General features: G+C 36.6%; 1 long non-coding RNA gene across 1 annotated transcript; it reads right to left on the bottom strand.

Moving 5' to 3' along the window:
• Window positions 1-365: 365 nt before the first annotated feature.
• Window positions 366-883, bottom strand: LOC118350529 (uncharacterized). The gene is made up of 2 exons (XR_004804493.2): window positions 812-883; window positions 366-524 (listed from the first exon to the last, which is right to left on the bottom strand). It is a non-coding gene; the product is annotated as an uncharacterized LOC118350529 (long non-coding RNA).
• Between the last annotated feature and the right edge of the window lie 14,559 nt (window positions 884-15,442).

The raw sequence follows: 15,442 nt of genomic DNA on the forward strand, positions 1-15,442 counted from the left end.
CTGGGACTTGTTGGGCAAACAAACCTACTGTTTGCCCTTGCCCAAACCTGCTTTATTAATCTAGAAAATTAAAATTGCTAACATTTGTCACATCCTCAGTATGTGCTGAATATTAGTCTGAGAACCCTTACCTGTGTTTTTTCATATGATTTTCCCCAATAATCCTAAGAGGCAGATACTATTTATTATCCCCAATATACAGCTGAGGAAATGAGTGACAAAGAAATGCAGTACATTTCCTCAGGTCACTCACCTGGTAAGTGGCAAGCTGGGATCCCACTGAAGGCAGCCTGACCTCAAAGCCCTTACCTGCAGCCACTGTGTAATACGACACACAGAAGATTTATAAAATACTTCAGAAAGACTTTCACAGTTGCTTTCTTTATTTGGCCTTAGTCTCATGGATATTTATAAATCATATGAAAGACCATTTTCTTTTAAATCAGTTTACTGTCCTGGAGGTGTTATTCCTTGGTCCTTTCTTCAATATATTTTTCAAAAATTTCAATACAGACTTTTCATTGCTAGGAAAGAGAGAGAATGAGTGAAAATAGCCTGCCTTTTCAAACAGTCAAATTAATTCAACAAAATATTCACAGACATCACTGTATCAGATACCATGCAAGATCCTCAGGCTACAGGGTTCTTTGGCTTCGTGGTATCTAGTCCATATTTCATCCAAATATGAAATATGAAGTGATAATACTGTGATGAGGGATAGGATGATGGTAGTATGATGCTTTGAGAGCATGAAAGGTAGATGCCACAGCCAAATGGATCATTTATGGAAGGCTTCCCCCAGAAAACCTACCTTAATTGAGGTCTTTTGAAAGATGAGATGAGAGAAGTGGTGGTGTTTAGCAAACGGTGTATCACCCTGCTTGGGAAGACATGACAAAATACCGCAGTGTGAGTGTTTAAGTAACAGACATTTACCCCTCAAAGTTCTGGAGGCTGAGGTCCAAGACCAAAGTGCCAACCAGCATGGTTTCAGCTGAGAGCTCTCTCCTTGGCTTGTAGACAGCTGACTCCTAGTTGTGTCCTCACATGGTGGTTTGGGGAATGGAAAGAGAGAGCACCCTCTGGTATCTCTTCTTATAAAGACACTAATTCTATCAAATAAGACCCCCCCCCCCTTCTTAGGGCCTCAGGTAATTCTAAGTGCCTCTAAAAGTCCTTTCTCCAAACACAGTCCCATTGGAGGTTGAAGCTTCAACATGAATTTGAGGGGCACACATTCAGTCCATAACACATAAGCAGGGAGAGGGAGAATAGGGTTTGAGCATGGAAAGTATTTCAGAAAGACAACGTAGAACTGAGAAGCTGTTGCTTTCAAGGATCTGAACATAATTCAATGGTTAAGGTGTTTGGATACTAGAGAGAGGCAGGGTACTGAGGTAAGCTGGAGTTTAGAGTTCATTCAAGGAGCAATAGCATTGAGAAACTACTGAAAGACTTTCACCTCAGAAGGGGTATGATGGAGCTGAATTATTTAATTTTTTAAAAGATTTTATTTATTTATTTGACAGAGGGAGAAGGAAGACAAGCAGGCAGAGTGGCAGGCAGAGGGAAAGGGAAAAGCAGGCTGTCTGCTGAGCAGGGAGCCCAATCCAGGGCTTAATCTCAGGACCCTGGGATCATGACCTGAGTCAAAGGCAGATGGAACTGAATTCTTAAAAGACTAGTTGGGGGCACCTGGGTGGCTCAGTCAGTTAAGCATCCAACTCCTGATTTCCATTCAGATCATGGTCTCAGGCCATGAGATTGAACCCTGCATTGGGCTCCAGCAGAATCTGCTTGAGATTCTCTCTCCCTCCCCCACTGCCCCTCCCCACTACTCTCACACACTTGCTCCCTCTCTAAGTTAATAAATTAAATCTTTTAAAAAAAGAGATAAAAGGACTCCTTGTAGTAGGGAGAATAGATGAAGACAGCAAGAGAGAAGGCAGTCATTTGGGAAATGGTGGTTTTAGGGTAGTGACAATGGGGATGGAAAGAAGTAGAAGAGATGTTTAGGGAAGTGTAACAGCACAACTTGGCGAAGGAACTGAACACTAGAAGAGGAAAAAGAGGTGTCAAAGATGGCACGCAAGTTGTTGGCTTGAGCTTCCCCAGGACTTGGCACTGGTCGAAACAGAAGCTCCATATAGAATACAAAGAGAGAATTGTCACCGCGTCCCAGGCAGGTCAGTGTGAAAACTCTTAGTTGCTCACTGCCCCAAGCGTGGCCAGAGTCTATGACAGCCAGAGCTTTCTGGCACTGAGCCTGCCCTTCGATAGCTACCTTTAAACCTAAAAGTTTAAAGGCTAGTAACACCTCATTAGTGTTTATCAGCCTTTACCAATTTCCGCATAGGCTTGTGTTCTGAATATCCCTTTTAACTTTGGTTTATTTTCTCAAAGTACATAGGGACTCTAGAGCTAAAAGAAGTAGACCTCTGTGATCTTGTCAGTGTATATCTAGACAAAGAAAATGTGGTTAAATATTGTAGTAACAATAATAGTGATTAGTGTAATGGAGGTTCCAAGTGCTGGGTAAAGACATATAAATAGATGTTAAATTTAATCCTGACAACCACTCTCTGAGGTAGGTGCTATTATTATCCTATAGGTCAAGACACTGAGATTTTGGATTTAAATGACTTACCAGTAAATCACCCACTTCAGAGGTCAGTCTCAGACAGACTGGCTCATGATGCTCTAATCCTGATTTTCATATTATTTGTCTTTCCATTTTTATCTCTAGGATAGTTTAACAATTGGGATATAATTTTAAATATTTTATGTATCAAGTTTTTAGCATTTGTACTGTAATTTAAAGATAACTTCCCAGTTATTATAATAATGGAGTCTTGGAGTGCCTCAGTGGCTCAGTCAGTTTAGCATTTCTTTGGCTCAGGTCATCATCCCAGACCCCAGATCAAGTTCCACATCGGGCTCCCTGCAGAGCGGTGAACCTTCGTCTCCCTCTCCCTCTCCCTCTGCTCGTGCTCAATCTCTCTCTCTCTCTCTCTCTCTCTCTCTCTGTCAAATAAATAAAATCTTTTTAAAAATAAAACAAAATATAAATGAAGAAGTCTTACTGCAAGAAAGTTGAAAAAGAAAAAAGAAAGTAAAAATAATCCACAATCCTACTACCTGGAGATAACTATTATAATTTTGATGCATTTCATGCTAGGATTTTTCACCACATATGTTTTTTAGTTCAGATCAGTATTTATACATCTTAACCATTCTTTTTTTTTTTCATTTAAATTGTAAATGTAACCCTGTGTCCATGCTATTTTTTTTTAAAGGTTTTATTTATTTCTTTGAGAGAGTGGACAAGCAATGGGGAGGGGCAGAGGGAGAAGGAGAGAAGCAGACTCCCCACTGAGCAGGGAGCCTGATCTGGAGCTCCATTCCAGGACCCTGAGATCATGACCTGAGCTGAAGGCAGATGCTTAACTAACTGAGCTACCCAGGTGCCCCTCTCCCTGATATTAAACATGATTTACAAATGTCATTTTCAATGGCTAAAAAATTTTTCATTAAAAAAAAATTTTTCATTATATGGATATAATTGATGTAACCATTCACACATTTTGAACATTTAGGTTTTTTCTCATTTTCCCACTACTATAAATAACATATTTGGTATTTCAAGTTATTTCTTTGAAATATGTTGCCAGAAGTGTAATTATTGCTTCAAAAGGATCGTCACATTTTTATGGCTTTTATTACTTTTGAAAAACAGTGAAATAATAGACATTCTTATGAGCAGGAAATGAGAATTTTTGCTTCCTCATACCTTCACCACTATTGTGTTTTATCACAATAGTTTATTAATAAAATTTAAAGTTTTATTAATAATTTTATATTTTTAATAATTTTTATTTTTTGTCTACAAACAACATTTAACATTGTTATATACTTTTGAGGTTTATTTTTATCTTTAAAAATTATTTTTCTTTTCCTGTCCCTTATCCATTCACCTATTTATTCATTTAACAATATTTATTGGGCAACTATTATATTACATGCTAGTCCCTATTTGAAACTTTAAAATATGTACAGTAAACCAGAAAGGCAATGTTTCTGATCTCATAGTGCTAAAAGACTAGGGAAAATCAAACAGTAAATGAGTTAAATTTTTTAATCTAATCATAAAGGGCTATGCAAACTACTTATTTAAAAGGAGTAATAAACAATAGAGCATAGTTCTTAAAAGGTTTGGTCTCAGGAACCCTTTACAATTTTTTTAATTATTGAGGGCCCCCATATGAATGAGTTACATCTATCAACATTTAGTGTATTAGAAATAAAAACTGAAAAAATTTTGAAACACAGGGACACTCAAGCACCCCTTCCATTAATAGCCATCAGAGAGCTGTAATCACCTACCAAGTAGCTTCTGGAAAACTCCACTGTGCACTCATATGGAAATATGGATAAAAAGACAAAGAATGACAGTATTATTATGAAAACAGCTTGACCTCATAGATCCCTTGCAAAGATCTCAAGGATTCTTGGAATCCCCAGACCATACTTCAAGAACCACTCTGATGAAAAATGACTTTTGCATTGGGAGGTTAGAGGAGGTCTCTCTGAGGATATGACATTTAGCTCAGGAAGCAAGTGATGAGAAAGAACAGTAGTGAGAATGTCAAAAGAAAAAGCATTTGATTTGTGAGAATTCATCAATCATGTATATATCTGTGTGTAAATCTACATGACGATGAAACATATATATATACATATATATACACACATATATACATATAGACACACACCTTTATAAATATACTATGCTTCAATGAAAGTGTTTTTCAGCAAGATTTAAAAGGATAGATACTATAGAGGTTAAATAAAAAATAAGGAAAAACATATATGCCAAAAGTGGCTCTACTAGATTCAGCATTTTTATCAATATTAAAGATATTCCAGGCCATGTGGGTGGCTCAGTGGTTGAGCATCTGCCTTCAGTTCCCAGAGTCCTGGGATCGAGTTCCACATCGGGCTCCCCACAAGGAGCCTGCTTCTCCCTCTGTCTATGTCTCTGCCTCTCTCTCCGTGTCTCTCATGAATAAATAAAATCTTTAAAAAAAGACATTCAAGGCAAATATATGAAGATTTCAGATCAGGTGACTTGCCACTGGAAAAATAAAAATAGACTACTCTAAACCCTGAAAGTCCCTGTTTCTGGAAGATAAAGTCTTCCTGAGACTCAAGTTCTATATTGACTCTTGCATTGTTTTGAGTAGAGGAAAAAATAAATATTCACAAATTTGGGCCCAGAAACATAATTTCTAACCCTGAATTTAGGGCACCAGATGGTCAAACAACAGCCTCTTATTTATGTTCAGTCTCTCACCAAAAAATTGGCGCCTAACAACTGAATGGACTACTTTTCTTTATTCTTTTCAAAAATCTATATTTATTTTTATATTATCAAATTAAAATAATGTAGATGAAATTTTGCAATACATTCAAAAATATAAAATGTTAAACCCTAATAAATTATTAAGTTTTATCCTATTTCCTTTTTTCTAAATAGGCATGATTTTTACCTGATATGATTTCCTCTTTTGTAAATAGGCATGATTTTTACCTGATATGATTAAGCCTCACAATATTGTATCCTGCTTTCTATTTTACTAATAATTTTCTTATTCACTTATTTAATTATTATTTATGTTCTGCCCTTCTACTAGAATATAAATGTTACAAGAACAGGGCAGGAGAGTGATGCTTATTTTGTTCATTGATATTTTTCAAGTGCTTAAAACAATACTTGATACATTATAGGCGTTCAACAAATTCTTTTGTTGATTTGATGTCATACATAGCACATGTATCTTTTCAGATTGCTATAGACCCCTAACTATTCTCTCAGATAGATTCTATGCTTCACTCTTGAGGTGAGTAATCTAGAATAAAAGCTTCCCACTCAATGTTCTATATTTCACATTTCATAGATACTATCATTAATACTCTTCAGTTCATAATTGGTTGCAAATTCAAACACCTATGTAAGTTTAGGCAGTTAGATAAATTAGCTTGCAAGATATAAAAGGAGGTTGCAATAAGGAATGGTGGGGTCTGTGGAAAAGTTGAGAGCACATCACTTATCATATCCAGAGGGGCCCCAGCCATTCAACTCTAGCCAATGACAGGCATGCAAAAATTAGAACCCAGTGCTATCAGGTTGTCTGATTTTTTATGAGAAGGCAGAAATTTGAAATCTTATCTCTATGCTGCTGATTTTCAATGTTGCCAACTAAATCAAACTTTTATAAAGCACTGTGAAATCCTACCCACATGGCCAAACAAAATGAATCTGAGGACACAGAATTATGCCACTTCACACACACAGTAGAAAAACTCTTATTAAAAAACAAAGAAAATAAACGTTGGCAAGAATGTGGAGAAATTGGAACCTTTGCACGTTGCTGGTGGGAGTGTAAAATGGTGTCAACTGTAGAAAATGGTGTAGATGGAGAAGGACGTAGCTTGCATAACAATGCGAATATAATGAATACCATGGAACTGAAATCTTAAAAATGGCTAAAATGGCAAATTATTTGGTGTGTACATTTTGCCAGTTGTTTTTTTTTTAATGAATCCATGGGAATCCACCTCCAATTTGAGACTAGTCCAACTGTCTCTGTAGACTGTGTATCAGCAAATTGACTTTTGCAGTCATGTGTGCAGGTACTTATATGTACGTGACTGCAATGCTTTGATCTTTTGTATTGTGATTCACTGCATAGAACAGGCTGCTCCAGAAGCAAATAGGTAGAGATAAAACAAACACTAGACCAGGATGTTAAGAAAAAAGTAAATGCTGACTCAGTATGGGCTTTTAACCATACAACATTTAAGTGCCTTTAAATCCTATTATTCTATGAGCATAATTGATAGCATGCACTCTTTTAGAATAATTTGCCTACCAAATTCCATTTCTGTAACCATCATTGATTCTATTTAAAGCCTTAGGAAAGATCTCTAACTTCTCTGTGGTTTTCTGTCATGATAAAAATAAAGACAACAGTATTTGCAAACAAAAATAGTTGGAATGTGCTTTGAGATCCTTGAGCTAATATTGTCTAAGTAGAAAAAATTATTACTATACTACCTACTGTTCTTCACACAGCTAAATCATACTTAATACCATCACATTCTATAAAAGATGGTCAATAGGGTATGAACTGAAAAGAAAAGCTCATGAAGTAAGCAATTAAAAATGAATAATAATTTTAATTATGTGGACGATAAATATATCCAACCCAGTTAAAATTTTGGTTTCTTTTTTTCTATGTTCCAACTGATTAGTCTGAAGTTAGTATTACCATCAATAGGGCCACCATTTTGACAATAAGAGACAAATGGAAATTAGCTTAAAGCGAAAATATGTAAAATGCCAGTTCTGAGTCCAGTTGATTTTTTTTTAAAGAAAGAAAGAGCAAAAGAAGAAAATCTTTTTTTGGAAGAAGTTCCAAAAGGGTATCTGAAATTTTATCTCCTTTTTCTCTCCTGTTTGCTTGCCCTGACTCCCCCCAGAAAACCCTGATTTTAGCTGGCAGTAAGAAACGCTACACAGCTTTAGCAAATCAAATACTTTTTATTGGAGACAGTCTCTGGGGAAAATGGAGCTACCTAAAAGATTAGATGGAATTTAATTTTTACTCCAGAAATGTGTCCTTAATAGGAGTCCTTTATATGTTATATACCATTTTTATTATTAATGTGAGCATTAAGGGACCCCAAAACATGTCATCTGCTTGCAAAGCTTTTTTAACAAGATGATGCTAAGAGAAGCCTGACTCCTTTTTCACAGCTGGCCCACAGGGCATTTGCTGAGTTAAAAGAGATGAGAAAGATATCACTTTCTATATTCTGTAGTGGCAGAGGTGCTACAGAGAGGAAAGAAAAGCACAAATTATCTGGGTTTTTTTCTTTTTAATCATGATTGGTTTAAATGGTTTTAATATGTCAATGAAAGGGGAGTATTTTTCAAACATATTTGTGTTGCTTTGTTTCATGGATTTGGAGTCTTTTAAAATAAGGAAAGATGACCATTTCTAAGACTGCAAATATAAGTATTATAAATCAGGTATATGGGTTGTTTATTTAGGTAGAAATTAGAAAAGCACCCAAAATGGAATAAAGTTTGTAAATATATATATATATATATACACATATTTTTTTAATTTTTATTTTTTTTAAGATTTTATTTATTTATTCATGAGAGACACAGAGAGAGAGAGAGACAGAGACAAAGGCAGAGGGAGAAGCAGACTCCATGCAGGGTGCCTGACGTGGGACTCGCTCCTGGGTCTCCAGGATCACACCCTTGGCTGAAGGCGGCGCTAAACCACTGAGCCACCCGGGCTGCCTATATATATATATATATATATATATATATATATATATATATATATATTTATTTATTTATTTATTTATTTATTTATTTATATTTTTAATTTAAGAAATCTCTATACCCAACCTGGGGCTTGAACTCACAACCCCAACATAAGGAGTCTCATGCTTTACCACCTGAGCCAGCCAGGTGCCTCAGTTTATCAAAAATTTTAATTGAGGTAGGAGAGTAAATATCTTCATGTTTTAGAATAAGTAATGTGTTTCTGAACCAAACTGAACATTTGATTCAATTTGTTAACATGTTCTCAAAGAGAAGAAAAAACAATCAGCAAATGAACTGCCCTCTCACCCTTGCTTCTCCCAAACTTTGAACAGTGTTAGGTTGAATCTTACATATTCCCATGTTTCAAATCAGACACACTTGAAACTAGCAATTTTGTATGGTTCAAACTTTGCATTGGTTTATTCAAATATTAGAATATCTGAGCTAAGATACTGCCCACATTGTATATAGATGAGCAGGTGTCCCCTTTGTGTAAAGACCGTGTCAACTGGAACGTTTTAGGCTATGTATGGGCTTTGTGAAGAGCCACATGTGCTCTTGGAACTGTGCATGTGGAGATGTATTTCCTGTTGAAAGAATGTACCATTGTCAGGGCACCTGGGTGGCTCAGTCGGTTAAGTGTCTGCCTTCAGCTCAGGTCATGATCCTGGGGTCCTGTGATCAAGCCTGGCATTGGGGTCCCTGCTCAGCAGGGAGGTTGCTTCTCCCTCTCCCTCTGTCACTCCCCCTGCTTGTGCTTGCTTGCTCTCTCTCTCTTTCTCCCTCCCTCTCTCTGTCAAATAAATAAATAAAATCTTTTTTTTTTTTTAAAGAAAAGAATGTACTATTGTCTTGCTCTAATGCAATGACCAATTGCAATAATGCAGGGATAAATGAAAAGTCAAGTGGAGTATCAAGACACAAAATAATCCTCCACGTTTCTTTTTAAAACATTCTGGCTTGTTGTGTGGCAGGCTAGAAGCAACAGACCTACCAGGGCTCAGCCTTGCCCTCTCTCATTTATGTCTCAGTGAATCTTGGAGAATGTGCTTTTGCTCAAAGCATATCAAAGGGAAGAATCAAGCCCTTGGTATTACTGTGAAATGTAATTTGCACACCACTTTATATGTTAGGAGAATGCAACAGTGTGAAGTTCAACAAATTGAGCCTTTCTATGAGGAACGCTATCAATAAGATTCCTGGCCCTCACACATGGATGTTTTCAGTTGTTAGTGATTTATTTTACTGATCCTTTCAATTTGTCAACCATTAAAGAATAGACTCTCCGTCTTCAGAATTCTAATACCCGTCACATAGCTAAAATTAGAACTCCTAAATATTTGCTGAGTGCCTTAAATCTTTATGACTCTAGAAAATAAAAAGAATCCAAGAGCATTAGGAGAAGAATAGAGACTTCACTGTTTAGATAGTCTCCCTCTAATCATTTATGGCTCCTGCTTCCACAAACTAGAATAGCTTAGTCACTTATTTATTCCTCCTCTAATTCTGCTACTTGAGTGAAAATCCAAGTCACTCTTAATTTGTCTTATTTTAGCAACATGTAATCTGGCTAATTTGTTCCTTGAGAATTAATTTCCAAGTCAAACAACTCCCTTTAAGCCAACGTCCGTGTTATGTCCAAATATCCAGACAAGTGGGGGGAGGAGAAGGAAATCCACTAAATATCTGGATGATTCATGTCAAAGAGCACAATATCCAAGCAGGTGGAAATGGTGCATGAGTCAGAAGCACTAATCTGCGTGCTAATGGACCATTTATTTGCATTTCATTTTCCTTGAGAAGAAAAGTTCTATGTCAGTCTTTCTAATTTTGAGTGCAGTATGTATGCATATCTGTTGATATTTAAAGAAAAAAGCTGCACACATACAGGTATTCACATCTCTGAGCTGCATAATTGGTTTCCTTTTCAAAATAGAAAGGTACCAGCTAAATGATTCACATGAGGTATTTCCAAACATTCATTTGATAAAGTGATTAATACTGTAAATATCTATTCAAGGCTTTTAATAAACTGATGGATTTTGCTAAATGTTAAATGACAAGAAGAATCCAAAAGTTCAAATTGCATATAATTCAGAGTTACATTATTCCAAGGGCAAATGTACCCACATAGCCCAAGTTGTAGGGGTCCAGCTACATGAGTCAACAATGTTCTGGTTCCAGCTGTATCTTCCAGCTTAAATATCAGTAGAATGATCAGGTTCCTGTGGCTGCCTGGGACTTCTAAGACTCAAGCATTTTTCCAAGAATCTCCCCATTGGCTGGTGCCGAATTTATTTGTACTATTGGGGAGATGGCACAAGAAAGATACTGGAGTTGAGATTCTTCTTTTTTCTGTCACTTACCAAGACTGAGTGGCCTGCTTTATCTATCCCAATTTGAGAATGGAAGCTGGGCAGAGAATGAAAGCCAATCACCAACTGCATAATATCCTAATTCACATGACCATAGCATTTTACTCTATTATTATTCTCAGTATTGTTTTGACAGCTTTTAAGGCCTTTGGGGATCCAAATTCTGACTTTCGTGTCAGTTTTTGTAGGCCAACAACCATTAAACACCCAGTGTTAGAAAAAAGAACTAACATATTTGACTGCTTGTATGGGTTACTTCAACCTTGTTAGTCCTATTTTAAAAGTTAGAAAACCAAACTGGTCAAGGTTACTGTATCAGTTTTCTAGGACTGTTGTACCAAAATCTCACAAATGTGCTTTAAGCCATTAAAGCAAGATCAACTTATTGTCTCACCGTTCTGGGGGCTGGAAGTCTGTCAGCAGGGCCATGCTTTACCTGAAACCTGTAGGGTAGTGCTTCCTCACCTCTTTCTAGGTCTAGGCAACCCTGGCTTGTAGATACATCTCTCCAACCCTCCAACTTTCAATCCAACACTTTCACATAGCATTCTCCCTATATGTCTCTGTGTTTTCACATGGCTGCCTATTTTTTTTTAATTGAGGTATAAATGACACATAACATTATATTAGTTTCAGGTACAGAACATAATGATTCGATATCTGTATCTATTGCAAAATAACCACAAGTTTAGTTAACATCTGTCACCATACAGAGTTACAGTGATGAGTGACTTTTAAGATTTATAGTCTTTGGAACTTTCAAATATGCAATACAGTATTATTAATTCTGGTTATTATGTTTATGTCACATCCCCATGATTTCTTTATTTTATAACCAAAAGTGTGTATCTTCAACCTCATTTCACCCATTTCACCCATACTCTACCCCTTTCCTCTGGCAGCCACCAATCTGTTCTCTGTATCCTTGAGCTTGAGTTTTGTTTGTTTATTTAATTCCATGTATAAGTGATATCATATAGTCTTTGTCTTTCTCTGATTTGTTTCACAGGATAATGCCCTCAAGGTCCAATCATATTGTCAAAATGGTAACATATCAATTTTTGTGGGTAAATAGTATTCCATTGCACAGATATATCTTTTTTTGTCCATTTATCCATCGATGGACACTTAGGTGGTTTCCAAATCTTGGCTATTGTAAAATAATGCTAAACTAACATGATAATGCGTTTATCTTTTCAAATTAATGTTTTAATTTTCTGGGAATTTCTGGGTGGAATTGCTGGGTCACATGGCAGTTGTATTTTTAATTTTTTAGAAAACTTCATACTATTTTCCATAGGGTCTGCACCAATTTATAGTCTCACCAACAGCACACAAGGGTTCCTTTCTCTCCACATCCCAAAAAAAGACATACAAATGGCCTACAAGTACATGAAAATATGTACTTAATTATTCTTAATTATCAGAGTAATGCAAATCAAAACCTAATGAGATCACTTCATACCTGTCATAGAATGGTTATAATCAAAAAGAAATAACAAGTATTGTATGTCTTTTTGGAGGTAAAGTTATATTCAGATCATTTGCCCATTTTTAAATTGGATTGTTGTTTGCTATTGAGCTGTGTGTATTCTTTATATATTTGGAATACTAACTTCTCTTATTAGATACATGGTTTGCAAATATTTTCTCCCATTCTGTAGGTTGCCTTTTCATTTTGTTCATGGTTTCTTTTATTGTGCAGAAGATTTTCAGTTTAATATAGTCTCACTTGTTTATTTTTGCTTTTGTTGTATTTGTTTTTGAAGTCAGATTTTTTTTTATTTTTTTAAGGATTTTATTTATTTATTCATGAGAGACACAGAGAGAAGGCAGAGACACAGGCAGAGGAAGAAGCAGACTCCTTGCAGGAGCCCAATGTGGGACTCGATCCCAGAATTCCAGGGTCATGCCCTGAGCCAAAGGCAGATGCTCATCCACTGAGCCACCCAGGTGTCCCTGGAGTCAGATCTTTAAAAGTCATCACCAAGACCAATGTCAAGGAGCTTACCAGTACCCCTGAAACTAATAATACACTATATGTTAACTAAATTGGATTTAAATAAAATTTTTTAATTTCTAAAAAGAAGCTTGCCTCTTATATTTTGTTCCAGGATTTTTATGGTTTTAGGTCTTATGCTTAAATATTTGGTTCATTCTGAGTTGATTTTTATGTAAGATACTAGGCTGGTTTCATTCTTTTACATGTGGCTGTCCAGTTTTCCCACCATCACTTATTTAAGAGACTGTCCTTTTCCCCATTGTATATTCTTGTCTCCTTTGTCATAAATTAATTGAAGTATTTAATTAATTGAGCATACATATGTGGGTTCATTTCTGGGTTCTTTTTCTTTTTTAAAAAGGACTTTAGTTATTTATTTATTCATGAGAGACACAGATTGAGAGAGAGAGGCAGAGACACAGGCAGAGGGAGAAGCAGGCTCCATGCAGGGAGCCCGACGTGGGACTCCATTCCGGGTCTCCAGGATCTTGCCAGGGCTGAAGCCACGTGGTGCTAAACCCCTGAGCCACCCAGGCTGCCCCATTTCTGGCTTATTTATTCTGTTTCATTGACCTATGTGTCTGTTTTTATGCCAATACCATATTGTTTTGTTTACTATAGTTTCGTTATGTAGTTTAAAATCTGGGAGGGTCATGCCTCCAGCATCGTTTTTTCTCAGGTCCTCTCCCTTTTCTTATTGAGCTGTCTTCTTTTCTACTACAATATAGCCTCCTTTCGATGCTCTAGTTGATAATTTTTTTATCAGTACTAAAATAATAACTGTGACACATCTTTATCCTTTCTGCAACTTCTCAAATTCCACTAATGAAATGTGTGGATATTCTGTCTTAATTATGAACTCACCTACAGCTAGGGATCTTTCTTACCTACTTATATCATTGCTGCTGTTGTAATTGCATTGGTGCTATGCATTTTCCTCTGTCCTCTGTGCATTAGAATATGCTCCAAGGTGGGGCACCTGGGTGGCTCAGCGGTTGAGGGTTCTGCCTTTGGCCCAGGGCATGATCCCGAAGTCCTGGGATGGAGTCCCATATCGGGCTCCCTGTATGGAGCCTGCTTCTCCCTCTGCCTATGTCTCTTCCTCTCTCTCCATGTCTTCCGTGAATAAATAAATAAAATCTTAAAAAAAAAAAAGGAATATGCTCCAATATGCTCTAAAGGAATATGTCGTTGTGATCACTGCCATTGAAGGAAAAAACTCTAATTTGGCCAATCACCTTAGACAAATTCTACTTATCTAAATGTCTTAGTCTACCAGTTCTCATCAGTTTATATGTGATGAAATATAAAAAATATGTAAATAGGGATCCCTGGGTGGCGCAGCGGTTTGGCGCCTGCCTTTGGCCCAGGGCGCGATCCTGGAGACCCGGGATCGAATCCCACATCGGGCTCCCGGTGCATGGAGCCTGCTTCTCCCTCTGCCTGCGTCTCTTTCTCTCCCTCTCTCTGTGACTATCATAAATAAATAAAAAATTCAAAAAATAAAAAAAAAAAAAAAAAAAAAAAAAAAATATGTAAATAAAAGGTTCTGTTAAGTTACTTTTGCTGGTTTTTTGATCACTGGTTAATTCAAGTTGAATAAACCAAAGTCTCATATAATCAGTCCCATTTGTAAACATAATTAAGTAGTTAAATATTTTAAACTGTATTTAGTTTGAACATGTTCTTTTTTAAAATTTTATTTAATTTTTAAAATTTTATTTAAAAATAATTTTTATTCATGAGAGACACAGAGAGGCAGAGACATAGGCAGAGGGAGAAGCAGGCTCCCAGTGGGGAGCCTGATGTAGGTCTCAATCTCAGGACCCAGGACCACAACCTGAGCCAAAGGCAGATGCTCAACCACTGAGCCAGCCAGGTACCCTGAACAATTTCTTTTTAAGTACTGAAAATATCTAACAAGATAAACTTAAAACTTAATGAGCAAATGGGTGCCTAGCTGACTCAGTTAGTGGAGTGGATCAATCCTTGATCTCAGGATTGTAGGCTCGAGTCCCCAGTTGGATATAGAGATTACTTAAAAATAAAATCTTAAAAAAAAAAAAAACCTTAATGGACAAATACTCTTCTTTTAAATATAATAAGTTAAAATTATAAATAAAAAATCAAGTTATCTCAAACATTCTGATACTATTATAGCTTAATAAAATTTTCTCACACCTTTCTGCTTCAAATAGATAAGAATTTTATTTTATTTTTTTAATTTATTTATTTATGATAGTCACAGAGAGAGAGAGAGGCAGAGACACAGGCAGAGGGAGAAGCAGGCTCCATGCACCGGGAGCCCGACGTGGGATTCGATCCCGGGTCTCCAGGATCGCGCCCTGGGCCAAAGGCAGGCGCCAAACCGCTGCGCCACCCAGGGATCCCAGATAAGAATTTTAAAACATCTTCAAATTATAGCCAGATTCTTTTGACTTTAATACAAAGGTATCACACTATATTCTCTCTGTTGTTATTTATGTTCCCTGTATGAAATGTCATTTAATTAGTGGAACAAATTTGCCATAGAATTTGGAACCAAGATATGGTTACTCATCAGTGAGAATTCAATACTGAGACAGGGGATCAAGGATTGTGTTAGTCTAGAATGCTTTTATCTGAATCAGAGGAATACAGTGAACTGTTTTTAAAGGT

The sequence above is a fragment of the Canis lupus genome, chromosome 14, assembly GCF_003254725.2.
Source record: "Canis lupus dingo isolate Sandy chromosome 14, ASM325472v2, whole genome shotgun sequence".
NCBI classification, from domain to species: Eukaryota; Metazoa; Chordata; class Mammalia; order Carnivora; family Canidae; genus Canis; species Canis lupus.